Source organism: Prionailurus bengalensis, chromosome A1 (assembly GCF_016509475.1).
Source record: "Prionailurus bengalensis isolate Pbe53 chromosome A1, Fcat_Pben_1.1_paternal_pri, whole genome shotgun sequence".
In the NCBI taxonomy this organism is placed as follows: Eukaryota; Metazoa; Chordata; class Mammalia; order Carnivora; family Felidae; genus Prionailurus; species Prionailurus bengalensis.
Window position 1 is genome coordinate 232,558,241 of NC_057343.1, and position 12,261 is coordinate 232,570,501.

The following is a 12,261-nucleotide window of genomic DNA, read 5'->3' on the forward strand; positions in this document are numbered from 1 at the left end:
AAGATACAGAAGAAATCCAAATGGCAACGAAATGTGTGCAGAGTTTTTCTGCTTCACAGATAAATAAATGGAAATTAGGATAAAGACATGTAATTTCTAGGGCGCCTGGGTGGCTCAGTCGGACAAGCATCCTACTTTGGCTCAGGTCATGATCTCTTGGTTCGTGGGATCGAGCCCCACATCAGGCTCTGGGCTGAGAGTGGACCCCGTTTGGGATTCTCCCTGTCTCCTCTCTCTGCCCCTCTCCTGATCATGCTTTCTCTCTCTCTCTCTCTCTCTCTCAAAATAAATAAACTTAAAAAAAAATAGCATATAATTTCTCTCAAATCATACTGGCAAAGGCAGATCAGACTGACGGCACTTGGCACTGACATTAGCAGTCCCCAAACGTCCCAGCCAGAGGGACTTAGGCGTGCCGGCCATACCGTAAAGGGTTAGCTCAGCAGACGTGGGTTGCTCAAACCCCAAGCGTGGCCCTTGATTGGCTCCTAGGACATGACCTCTGAGCCCCTGGAGAATCCTTCCCGACAACAGCAACTTTGCGTGTCTGAGCGTTTGGGCCATGCCACATGGTTTATGCTGGCCACAGGATTTATGGCGAGCACCTGCTTCCTGTACGTCTGAGGCTCTATCACATGCTGTATCAGGCTGCAGAGTTTGGGCATTTTGCCTAAAGCCAAAACGGCCTGGAAGCCTTCGGGAGCCACTTAGAAGTCATTTCTTCTTGTCGTGGGCTGAACTGTGTCCCTTGGAAATTCATACTCTGCAGCTGTGACCCACAAGGTGACTGTGTTTGGAGATGGGGCCTGTAAGGAGACAACTGAGATTAAATGAGGCCCGACGGTAGACCCCTGACCCAGCATGACTGGGGTTCTTGTAGAAAGACAAAGAGACCCCAGGGATGCCCATGCCCAGAGCCAAGGCCATGTGAGGACACAGTGAGAAGGAGCCATCCACAAGGCAAGGGCCTCTGGAGAAACCAACCTCCCCAACACCTTGATCTTGGACTTCCAACCTCCAGAACTGTGAGAGAATTAACTTCGGTTGTTGAAGCCCCCAGTCTGCGGTATGCTGTTATAGCCGCCCTAATGTACCTCTGGATCTGATAAAAAAAAAAAAAAAAAAGGACTGTTCTCAGGTATTTACTTGGCCCCAGAGCCCCACTCTTCTTCTTCTTCTTTTTTTTAATGTTCATTTATTTTGAGAGAGAGAGTGTGTGTGGGAGCAGGAGAGGGGCTGAGAGAGAGGGAGGGACAGAGGATGCAGGGTGGGCTCCGGGATGACAGCAGTGAGCCCGATGTGGGGTTCCAACTCACGAACCTCGAGATTATGGCCTGAGCCGAAGTCGGACACTTAAGCGATTGAACCCCCAGGCGCCCCCACTCTTCCCTCTGATTCTGCTCCCTGGGGATCCCGAAGAGCTGGCTTTGCAGAGGTGCTGGCAATAGTGAGTGACATCACAGCCACCGCCCTCCCAGCTTCCTGTCGCACAGGAAGGCCGTTTCTCTGGGAGCAGGATTGTGGAAGAGGCCTTCCTGCCCAGGCTCCTGCTCTCCCGGAGGTTGGACAGGGCTGGGGGTGAGGGGACGGTCACAGCCCGGATTAGGATGTTACCGCCAGATGTGAGCACACAGGGACAGCCTGCTTCCCCGTGACCCCAGCCCGGCCTGGGCTCCTCTGACCTGCCCAGAGGAGCCTGTCCACCACCACCCCCACCCCCCTGCCGATGGTGTCCACTTCTGGGGACCCTGAGCCCCAGACCCTCCCCAGCCTCTGGGGCCTGGGGTCCTGCTACATCTGGAGTGGACCCGGGCACTGGGAGGTGCGGTGGGGTCCTGGGGAACAAGTCCCTGCTCCGGGTGGGCGGGGCAGAGGGATGTGCCAACTTGGGTCCAGCGTCTCTGCACTTCCCTTCTTCCCGTGCAGGCTCAGGGCTCACGCAGGAGGCTCTGTGGTTTCCCCTCCCTTGATCCAGCCTTCACCTCCACCCGCCCTCGGTTCCAGGGCGTACCGCATGCAGTGGTGAGACTATTCCAGGTGGAGCAGGGGGGCGGGCCTCACAAGACACGGCGCGCCCCCGGGATGTTCCCAGGGGCAAGACGGGCGGCACAGAAAGTGCTCCAACGGGTTAGCTCGGATTTCATGATTGGTCATGTTATTATCTAATTATGTGCGTTAACGATGGCTACCACCACCTTTTTATTCCACAGGTACTTGGTGCCCGGCCCGGCCCGGGCACTGGGCAAGATCAGCTACCGAGTTGTGCTGATGAGGCCAAAACAAGTCACGGATTCGATTAAAAGCAAAAACAAAAACACTGCATTGGGGGCCTGGGTGGCTCAGTCAGTTAAGCATCTGACTTGATTTCGGCTCAGGTCATGATCTCACGGTTCGTGAATTCAAGCCCCATGTGGGGGCTCCGTGTTGACAGGGCAGAGCCTGCTCGGGATTTTCTCTCTCTCTGTCTCCGCCCATCCCCTGCTCGCTCTCTCGCTCTCTGTCAAACTAAGACAACTGTATTACCATAAAGCACAGGACCTTACACAATTAAGATGACCGAGGAAAGACTCTTGGGAACTAGCTGGTGCAGGAACACGGCAGGGAGGGACCTCTTTGCATCTCTCACTCAGGGAGGCCTCTTTCTGAGCCCAGACTGCAGAGGAAATGCTTGCCAAGGTCCCTTCTGACTTCCACAGGCTCGGCTTGTGCTTTCAGAGCAGAAGTCCCGCTGCCCCGGGGACAGTGTGATGCAATCCTCTCTTTGCTTTCTGTTTATAATTTCTGTGAAACAGAGACGTAATTACGTCTTGCACTTTGGTTTAATTACTTGTCTGATGCCCTCAAAGGGCGTTCAACCCTGCTGTCCCCCGGGGCGGGGGGGGGCGGGGGGGGGGGGCAGGGGCACCTGTAGTCCCTCTCTTGGGGGGGTGGGTGCGGCCCGGAGGCTCTGAAGCTGCGTTTGTATTGCAGGCTGTTTCTTAGAGGCAGTGTTGATTCCGGGGATACAGAGTAGGGCTGGGGGATCCTGGGTTTCTAGTCTTTAAAAATTGTAATACACTATTTGGCACCTGGGTGGCTCAGTTGGTTAAACATCTGACTTTTGATTTTAGCTCAGGTCATGATCTCATGGTTTTGTGGGTTTGAGCCCCACTTCGGCCACCAATAGCGTGGGGCCTACTTGGGATTCTCTCTGCCCCTCTCCACTCGAAGACTTGCTCTCTCTCTCTCTCTCTCTCTCTCTCTCAAAATAAATACACTTTAAAGAAAAACACCTGTAACACACCAGTTTATTGACACGCATGCTCATGATTATCTTTTCTTTCTAGAAGCCAAGGCTGAGGCATCCTCTAAGGGCCAAAGGCGAAGGTCCCTTCCTCCCAATTTACATGGTTCCCCTGATGCTGAAAATTCCCCTTGTCTCAAGGGCCCTCTCATGGGGAATCTGACTTCACACCTCCAGGGCCCTCTTTAAAAAAAAAAAAAAAGTATCATATTCTTAACTTTTTAACAACTTTTATGTATTTAAGTAATCTCCACACCAAACGTGAGGCTTGAACTCACAACTCCAAGATCAAGAGTCACACGCTATTCCACCTGAGCCAGCCAGGCATCCCTCCAGGGCCCTCTTGAGGCGCTTTCTCTGGCAGGTTGCTAGCCAGCATCTCCCAGCACCTTCCAGAAGCTTGACCATCTGCTTATATTTAAGGATTCTTCAACACATTCGAGACAAAACTATGGGAAAGAAATTGACATTTGTTCAGTACTACGTGCCAAGCACTGAATCAGGCATCTACATGCACCGATTCACTGGGGCAAGTTACTTGACCTTCCTGTGCCTCTGCTTCCTTGTCTGTACGGACACCCCCAACGGTACTGGGACGTCACCAGAGGAACATTGTGGACGAGGATACACGATGCGCAGAACAAGAAGCACTCGATAAATGTGAGTAGCTGTTTCCTCCTCCTCCTCCTTATCATCCAGGGAATTATTTAGCCCATTTTCCAGACCAGAAAACAGAGGCTCAGGGGGAATGAAGTGACCCTCACAAGGACCTCCTGGGAAGAAGTGGGTCAGCCTGGATCCAAACCCAGCCCAGGCTCCTCCTTAGCATGACATCATCTCTCCTGTCGGGATGCACAAAACATTCGTGAAAACCAGAACACCCTTATTAGCTCCCTGGTGCCTTTTTATCCCCTACTTTCCAGTTCCAGTAGCTTTCAAATGGTTTCGATTGCAACCCTCGGTAAGAAATGTGATGTAAATCACGACCCAGAACAGATATATGTAAAATGGAAACCAAAGTTTCTTGAAACATACTTTCTCTTACTATGTTCTAATTGTGCCGTGTGCCCTGGTATTTTTCCATGTGGTTCTATTTTACGTTTAAGAACTGGCTTCAACCTGGGGCACTTGGGTGGCTCAGTAGGTTAGGCATCTGACTGTTGGTTTCAGCTCAGGTCATGATCTCACCGTTTGAGAGTTCGAGCTCTGCATCGGGTTCTGCACTGACGGTCTGGAGCCTGCTAGGGATTCTCTGTCTTCTCTGTCTCTCTGCCCCTCCCCACTCGTGCTCTCTCTGTCTCTCTCTCAAAAGTAAAGACACTTTAAAGAAAGAAAACTGGCTTCAACCTGGCCGCATGTGGCCGTTTGAAAACCACCAGTCAGGCAGACAGTGAGTTCAGTCTTCTGAACAGCCCTGCCCAGGTGTGGTCCTGAGCACCCCCTTGGGGTTACCTGGGCCCCAGCTCCCTCAGCACCAGCCCCTCCTGCCAGGCCCCAGTCTCGAGAAGAAAGCTTGTGAAGCCCCATCCGCAGGGCCCCCCCACACAGGTACCCGCCAGTCTGAGCCATCCAGATCGCTTAGGCCGTGCTCAGGAACACGGATTTAGGATTTATCCAGTCAGAGTCACCTTTTAAAGGGCAGATGCTCCTTTGATGTTTGTCTCTTGGTGTCCAAGGGACCGGTACTACAGTGTGGGGACACTAGGATGTCCGAGTGGAGACCAGCAGGTGCTTAGCAAGACACAGGGAAGAAGTAAGGGGACAAAAAGCGAAAGGAAAACTCCTCCTGGGATAAGCCTGGCGTCGTTGCCACCTTGACTGGCCAGCTCTGCTCTCCCCTCATCCGTCTCCTCTTCTTCCGGCCCTCAGCCTCCTCACTGTCCAGCTGCCTTTGCTTTTCAGTGTGGTCCACGCCAGCGGGATGCACGTGGGCAGAACGCGCGTGCACAGGGCACCCGATACTTCCAGGCCTGGCAGCGTCGACCTGCCCAAGCAAGGCCCTGCCTGGTCGTCCCCTCTGAGGCTTGATGCAGATGAGCACAGAGACCTTGGAACCCTGTGGAAGGACCTTGGGTCCCCAAGTCACTGCTCGGGTGGACAACACCCGTTCATCAGAGTCTCCCTCTAGCTTCACTAGAGTAAGAAGTAAACTTACGCTATGTAAAGCCACTAAGGCACAGAGATTATCCTCAAACACGAATGTCCTCTGAATACCTCTGAACTATCCAAGTTCAAGGCAGTGGAGGAAGAGATTCTCAAATGTAGCACATTTAACGGAGCAAAACATTTACTTCGAAACAGATCAGTAGGGTATCTCCAAAGCTCATTCCCACCCAGAACCTCAGAATGGGACCTTCTTTGGAAAGAGGGTCTTTGCAGACACAGTCAAGTTAAGATGAGGTCATCCTGGGCAAGGGCGGGCCCTCCATCTAATTCGACTGGTGTTTGTATGAGGACAAAGATTTGGACACAAAGCCCCAGACACACAGAGAAGGAGGCCGGGTGCAGACACAGAGCCTGGAGGGATGTGGCTCAAACCAAGAGCACGGAGGGTTGGTGGTGGCCACTAGAATCAGAAGAGGGACGGAAGGATTCCTGTGGGGACGTCTCACCTCCAGGACTGTGCCAGAATAGATTTCTGTTGTTTGAAGCACCCCACCCCCACCCCCGGCTTGTGGTGCTTCCTTGTGCAGGAAACTAATATCCCCCGTAAACAAAGCCTCATGTAACCTTAAGAAATTGCGCTATTTTTAGCCCCATTCCGGGTCACGTGCTCTCGCTTAGGAAGAGCGTCTTAAATCTGTGCTTCCAGCTGGAGGGTGTGAGCGCAGACCCCAGGGAAGAGATCTCACCTCCTCTCAATCTTCCAGAGAAGTCCCCAAGGGGTTGAGTTGCCGGGAAGCTTCCAGAGCAAGCAAGTTCTCGGCCAGGAAAAATACCGGACCCTCAGGCTACCAACCAGGCCTAATTACCTTTGAAGATGGTTTGGCCCACCCTTCACAGCTGAGTCTGCGACTCAGCAGCTGGAGGGGCCGAGTTAGGCGTTATAGGGGGTGGAGAAAAACCTCTCTAGGAGAGACACCTGCCCAGCCAGAAAGGAGGCCAGGGAGGCAAGGGAAGCCGTGGTACCTGCCCTCCTCTGCTGTTCTGTGCTATGGCCGGCCCTAGAACCCCACCCAATGGGTGGGGGCCCTTCTCTCCACGCCCCCTTCCCCTCAGGGCCACCTGCTTATTGAGGCGTGCTGACCAGAATCCGCTAGCTTCTCATTATCACCCTAGTCATGTCTTACCTTTACTGCAAGCTTTCAGAAATCTGACACATCATGCGTTGGATGTCTTCCTGAATCAAATTTTAAAAGGCAAATGGATTGTAAGCACAATAGCTAATCAGGCTACCTCGAGACATGCTAACTTGATGAGCATTCTTTACCAAACATCATCTTTCTCAAAGGGAACAGTCGCCGGGTACCATTTGCTAGGGCTACTGGAAGAAAGTACCATCAAGCCAGTGGCTTAAAGAACAGAAACTGATTGCCTCACTGTTGTCAAGGCTAGAAGTCCGAGGTCAAAGTGTCAGCAGGGCTGTTCCCCCCACACCCCCCGGGGACTGTGGGATGGAACTTGTTCCAGGCCTCTCTTCCAGCTTCTGGAAGCTTGCTGGAAATCTTGGGCTTGTAGATGCTCCACCCCAGTCTTCACATGACATTCTCCTGGTGTGTGTATCTTTGTCCCAATTCCCACTTTCTGTGAGGCACCAATCCCGTTGGATTAGGACCCGCTCTATTCCAATATGACTTCATATTAACTAATGACATTTGTAATGACCCTATTTCTTTTTTTTTTAATTTTATAATATTTTTCACTTTTTAAAAAAAAAAATTTTTTTTTCAACGTTTATTTATTTTTGGGACAGAGAGAGACAGAGCATGAACGGGGGAGGGGCAGAGAGAGAGGGAGACACAGAATCGGAAACAGGCTCCAGGCTCTGAGCCATCAGCCCAGAGCCCGACGCGGGGCTCGAACTCACGGACCGCGAGATCGTGACCTGGCTGAAGTCGGACGCTTAACCGACTGCGCCACCCAGGCGCCCCTCACTTTTTTTTTAAAGTTTACTTACTTAGTTAGAAAGAGACAGAGACAGCGCGAGTGGGAGAGGGGCAGAGAGAGGAGAAGACAGAGAATCCCAAGCAGGCTCCACACTCTTGGCACGGCGCCCGACGTGGAGCTCCAGCTCACAAAATTGCAAGATCGTGGCCTGAGCTGAAACCAAGAGTCAGACGCTTAACTGACTGAGCCACCCAGGTGCCCTTCTCATGACCCTGTTCCTAAACAAGGTCACATTCTGAGGTACTGAGGGTTAGGACTTTACATACGGATGGGGTGAGAGACACAATTCAATACATAACATTCTATGTAAGTTATTTTTGTTAAAACCTGCACCTTAATAGGTTGGATTTGCTTTAAGTGGTTGTAATATCTGTAACAGGAAAATGGGGGCATGAAAATACCCACTTGGTACAACTACCTCAGAAAACTGAGATTTTCGAGGCACCGGGGTGGCTCAGTCGGTTAAGCCTCTGACTTTGGCTCAGGTCATGATCTCATGGTCCGTGAGTTCGAGCTCCTTGTTGGGCTCTGTGCTGACAGCCTGGAGCCCCCTTGGGATTCTGTGTCTCCCTCTCTCTCTGCCCCTCCTTCACTTGCCCTCTGTCTCCCTCTCTCTCAAATAAACACCAAAAAAAATTTTTTTTTAAAGAAAACTGAGTTTTTAAAAAGCTAAACATAAGCAAACTCTGCGATCCCCGCATTCGCTCCAGAAGAGACACTAAACAGAAATGTGTTCACCAAAAGACATGGACGCGGATTAGGACAGGATTTGCCCTTCTGAAACCTGAAACATTGCCAGGCCCACCCACGGCAGTTCCGGTACATCGTGGAGTGTTCGAACGGCAGAGTTCTGCTCAGCAATGAAAAGGAGGAAGCTCCAGCCTCGTGCCACAACACAGATCGAGTGAACATTTAATTCGGGCGCCAAAAGCGACCAAAGCCCCAAAACGCAGGAAGGACAGAGCAGAAACAAGGATGAGGAAGGTATAAAAACAGGCCAGAAGCAAGATGCGCTTTGCACCTGCTCTTTGATTGAAGAGGCTCTGTTCCCTGGAAGGCTGGCGTGTGTGGGGATGCAAGAAACACGGAGAAGGGGAGCTCAGTGGGAGACGTGGGGGTCATTCCCGGTAGAAGAATAGTCAGGAATTTAGCCCAGCCCAGGGAAGAAAATACAAGCTTCCTTCGCCCCTCGGGATGGGCTGGTTCCAGCCTTGTGGTGCAAAAGTGAAATAAGAGAGAGGCGTTAACCGAAAGGAAGTGTTGTTTCCTCTGTTTCCGAGACCACAGAACTGGCGCAGAACGAAGCTCTTTAGTCACACTTGGTGGCCCTGGTGCGAGCTGCCGGGGCACCGTGACTTTAGTGTCTCTTAACGGGGCGCCCTTCACCTTTCCAGGCCGGAGCTGATTTTTGGAAACGGCCAGGAGTTATTCAGAACCAAGTCAGGTGACTGAGCTGGGTGACCAAACTCCGTTCCATTTTACGAGGCGAAGCCCACACGTGGCCACAACGTGACATTCCTGGTTTCCTCCTGTGGGTTGTCGTCTGGTGCTCAGAGCAGTTCCTCCCAAAAGTCCCGACGCGGTCTGAGCAAGGACAACAGCCCCGAGGAAAGCTTGGAGTTTCCGAAGGTGGCTCCTCTGAGGGACAAAAGTGCTTCTGCCAAAAAGCGGATCCCTGACTGTCGCGTTCCCCTTATCGGACTCCCGCCCTCAGCGTTTCACTAAAGGTCATCATCCATTTTCAGACACAGGATAAGGGGGTCGTTGTGGGTGCCTACGAGGAGAAGAGGGTCAACACCTGGGGGCGGGCCGTGGAGTGTGACAGACGGGCAGGCGGAGGACCGGGCGGACGCTACCTGTATTCGCCTCCTGTGGCCGCCACCACAAACGCGGTGGCTTAACGGAAATTTACCGTCAACGTTCCGGAGGCTGGAAGGGCAAGATCGAGGTGTTGGCAGGGCCGTGCTCCCTTGGAGGTTCTGGCTAGACTCCTCCCCTGCTGTTCACCTTCCTTCGGGTGGTCGGCCAGCCACCTTTGACATCCCTCGTCTTGTGGACGTACGGCTCCAATGTCTGCCTCCGACTTCGGGGGTGTTTTCCCTGCGTGTTCCCGTGGCCATGTGGCCGTCTTCTTCCAGGACGCCAATCCCACCGGATACAGGCCCACCCGCTCCAGTGGGACATCTCAACTCGTGACATCTGCAATGACCCCGTTTTCAAATAAGGTCACGTTCTGAAGTACTTAGGGTTAGGGCTTCACCATATCTTTTTGGGGGGACACAGTTCACCCATGACACCGCCTCTGTCACACCTGGGACGGTGTTAAACAGGCCCACCTGTACTCCTGTACATCATTCTGTCCAGACAAATCCTTTCTTTTTCTTCTTAATTTTTTTTAATGTTTATTTATTTATTTTTTTTTTGAGAGACAGAGAGAGAAAGAAACAGAGCATAAGTGGCAAAGGGGCAGGGGGTGGGAGGGGGAGACACAGAACCCGAAGCAGGATCCAGGCTCTGAGCTGTCAGCACAGAGTCCGATGTGGGGCTTGAACTCACAAACCCCGAGATCATGACCTGAGCCGCGGTCGGAAGCTCAACCGACTGAGCCACCCAGGCTCCCCAGACAAATCCTCTCTTGGAGATCCAATCCGTTGTGCCCAGAACACCTCGAAATGAAATTGTTGTGCTTTTTTCCTTCCCTTTGTCTCTGACAGGTGCCCACTCACTGAACAGGCTCCTTACTGCAGGAACACAAAAGATAGGGCTTTTCATTCCCACACTAGGCTCTTGAGACCCAGAAGGGAAGGTAGGAGGGCTTTTGGAGCAGGTTTAAGTCTTAACAAAAACAAGGGAGCGGGGAAATTGATAGCTCTGCCCACCGAGGCCTCTGGGGAAGTCACAGGGGTGGGGCACGGGGGGGTATTGGGGTGGGAAAGATGGGGTCTGAGTGGGGAGGCTGTAGAAAGGAGGTGTTAGAGAGGGAAGACTGAGTCTGGACTCCCAGATGTTACTGGCCAGAGGATGGGCGGGAGCCCAAGGAAGCTGAGCCAGGGGCACAGGCCTTCCCAGGGTGGGTGTCATTCCTGGGGGTCGTGGATCAGCTTCCTGTGTTGCCCCTTCACCTTCAGCTGCCCTGCCTGCCTCTGGCTCCTTCTGAACATTCTCCACGCCCTGAGGCATTGCTGCCCCAGGCCCCTTCCCAACAGCCTGGAGGTGCGGCTTGGCTCCCAAGAGATGCTGGTGGGGAGGAGGGCGGTCTCTCCCAGCACCCAGGAGGCTGCGTTCATTCCCCACCCCCCCACCCCCCCCCCCCGTGGCTGCTAGAACAAAGGACCACAAAGTGGATGGCTTAAAACAACAGAAACGTATTCTCTCACAGTTCTGAAGGCCAGAAATCTGAAATGAACGTGTCTGAGGCGTCACACCCTCCAGAGGCCATGGCAGACAACCTCTTTCCTGCCTCCTTCCGCTTCGGGGGGCTGCCCGCCTTCCTTGGCTGGTGGCTGTATCACTCGGATCCCTGACCCCCCCCCCACCCCTGATCACATGGCCCCTCCTCTTCTGTGTGAAATCTTCTTCTTCCGTCTTACAAGGATACGTGTGGTTGCACTTGGGGGCCCCCTGGACAACCCAGGATAATCCCCCCATCTCGGGGTCCTTAACTTAATTGCCTATGCAAGGACTTTACCGCATAAAGTACCCTTTGCAGTTGCGAAGATTAAAGTCTGGTGTCTTCGGGCATCATTATTGAGCCCACAATAGCGAGAATGGGTGCCAGGCACCCACGCTAGTAACCAAGAATTGCTGACAGGGACCAGCTGGGGCACACGGGCCCCTCCCTCTCCCCCCCCTACCCACCCCCTCCCGCCACAGGTGCCCTGAGGGGGCCCCCTCCGCTGAGGTCCTCAGGCTCTAATCCAAGGACGAGAGCAGATGCTACCCACCTTCCCTTCTAGCTCTCCGCGGAGGCTCCCTGTGTCCAGAGGGCATCTCAGTGGCCCAGAGCACGCGGCGCTCGCCAGCTCAGGGAAGGCCCAACCACCGGCCTGCCTCCCGCACTTCCAACTCTGCGTGGCCAAGGGCGACCACCTGAGCTGTTGGCCTCGGTGGCTTCCGTGACAGGCATTCCCCCCCCCCCCCCCATCCAGCTTCATCCAATGTTCATCCAGTTGGTGACTCCATACTCTAAGACCTCACGGCTCAAGTGGGGTGTGGGAACAATGGTGTCACCGTCGCCTGGGAGCTTGCTGGAAAATCAGAGTCTCGGTCCCTGCCCCAGACCTCCCGAATCAGAATTTGCATTTCAACCTGATCCCCAGGACATCCTCGGGCACGCTGCAGTGAGGCAAGCACTGGTCTGGACACCACCAGGGTGGGTCCCTTCTCACCAACACAACAGCTCGCTCCGTTCAAGGCCTGGTCCTGTCTCTCCTGGGGGAAGGGCGTGGGCTCTGTGGCTCTCTAGGATGTGGTTCGGTGGCAAAGTGGCATTCTTTTGGGTTATCTTCCTGACGGTTATCTATTTTGAGTTTCAGATAACATTCTAAACCCTGGCTTGGGTCGTTATTCTATGGGGCGTTTCTCTCGACCGCCCACACCTAGCGAGCGGCAGACCCAGCCTCCCCCCGGCCACCTGCCCAGCGAGCTCTAAAACCCATCTGGGTCCGGCCTGCCCGCCACGAACGCCTGTTGTCTCTCTGTAGGCATTTCGTCCCTTTCCTCCAGAAAAGGTCTCCCGGGAAGGGGGGCACACTCACCAGCTTCCCTGCACCCAGCTCAGGACCAGGTCCCATGGTGGTCACATGACTCGGGCCTGCCCGTATCCTCGGTTCTCCTGGCCACAGTGATTGGTCCAGCGTTTTGTCACGTGA

General features: G+C 53.5%; 1 long non-coding RNA gene across 1 annotated transcript; it reads left to right on the forward strand.

Annotated features, from left to right (window-relative positions):
• The first annotated feature begins 317 nt into the window (after positions 1–317).
• On the forward strand, positions 318–2,320 carry LOC122479866. The gene is made up of 2 exons (XR_006296450.1): positions 318–1,138; positions 2,211–2,320. It is a non-coding gene; the product is annotated as an uncharacterized LOC122479866 (long non-coding RNA).
• The last annotated feature ends 9,941 nt before the right edge of the window (positions 2,321–12,261 follow it).